The sequence below is a fragment of the Tamandua tetradactyla genome, chromosome X (assembly GCF_023851605.1).
Source record: "Tamandua tetradactyla isolate mTamTet1 chromosome X, mTamTet1.pri, whole genome shotgun sequence".
Lineage (NCBI taxonomy): Eukaryota > Metazoa > Chordata > Mammalia > Pilosa > Myrmecophagidae > Tamandua > Tamandua tetradactyla.
The window spans coordinates 70,500,399-70,501,701 of NC_135353.1; the positions used below are offsets into that span (position 1 = coordinate 70,500,399).

Sequence of the window (1,303 nt, forward strand, 5' to 3'; positions counted from 1 at the left end):
AAAAATTAAGACAGTTATTTTGAGAAAATTAATGGAAGTAGGAAAACTGATTAAAGTATGCTCACTAAAAGTCCTGTCATCAGTTTTTTTTTAGTTTAGTATATGCTATAATATAAATATATATCAATATGCCCTTTCTTATCATGGATGGCCTTTTTCACAACCCAAATTTGTAGCTGATACTTTTTAAAACAAAAGAAAAAAACTGTAAATTTTCAGAAAAGGAGCAACAATATAGGAAAATAATACATTTTATATAAATTGTAGAGGACGGTGACAAAGAAAATCCATTACTTTATTCTCTAAGTGAGCTTCACAAAATAAAGTCAACACATATTATGAGTTGACAAGTGTATTTTAAACACTGTGGCCCTTTCAAAAGACTGATGTCAAAGATGAAATGTTATTTATCTTGGTATCATAATTGTTCTTAATTCTTAATGGGAGTTGAGCTTCCTTTCATAGTCTCCTTAAGTGGTGGTAGTTTGGCAAGATTTTCATCAAGAAATCCAGTTAACTGATGTCCGGGGTTGTGGTTGCTCAGTCTGTACCTGACGGAGGCACTCTGTGCCATAGCTCACTCTATTCTCAGGGAAGGCTTCAATAGTATTCAGGCTGCAACAACCCCAATGATGCAGCCACTAGTTAATGTTGCATTTCTGCCTCTATATGCTTTTGCCTCAATAACATTATCTCCCATTTTCATGGCTTGGGAAAAACAGCCAACATCGAACACATTATTGGTGCCAACGATCATAGGTTTGGGTTCTGAATATCCAGTTTCAGGGATGATATTATTAGGGTGAGCCTGTTACTCTATTAGGTTCCCTTCACTAATCACTATTGGCCCAGTTTCTAGATTAATTCGTGCTTCAGGGTGGATAACCGTCCTGGGTCCTAAAGTTGCATTCTCCCTTTCTTCACTTTCTACATACACGACTGCTCCAGAAACAATCTTCACACTCTTTAGAGTCTTCTCCATAGCTCAGTCCGGACCCTGCCATATGATTCTGCAACCCTGCTGCTAGGTATATCCCTGGAGGAACTGAGTGTGGAGACAGGAATGGATATTTGCACACTGGTGTTCATGGTGGCAGTATTCGTGACTCACAATGGATGGAGGTGGCCTAAGGGTACAATGTCTGAGGAATGGAAGGCGGAACTGTGGTTTTCACCCATGCAACAGACTACTGAGCAGCCCCAAGAAGGAATGAAGTTGTGAGACATGCAACTAGGTGAGTGAACCTTAAGGACTGTATGTTGAATAAAATGTCAGAAACAAACAGACAATATTATCTTGCCT

At 38.8% G+C, this 1,303-nt stretch overlaps 1 pseudogene; it reads right to left on the bottom strand.

The window, feature by feature from the left end:
- Positions 1–430: 430 nt before the first annotated feature.
- Positions 431–982, bottom strand: LOC143671288 (dynactin subunit 6 pseudogene; annotated as a pseudogene).
- Positions 983–1,303: the final 321 nt, after the last annotated feature.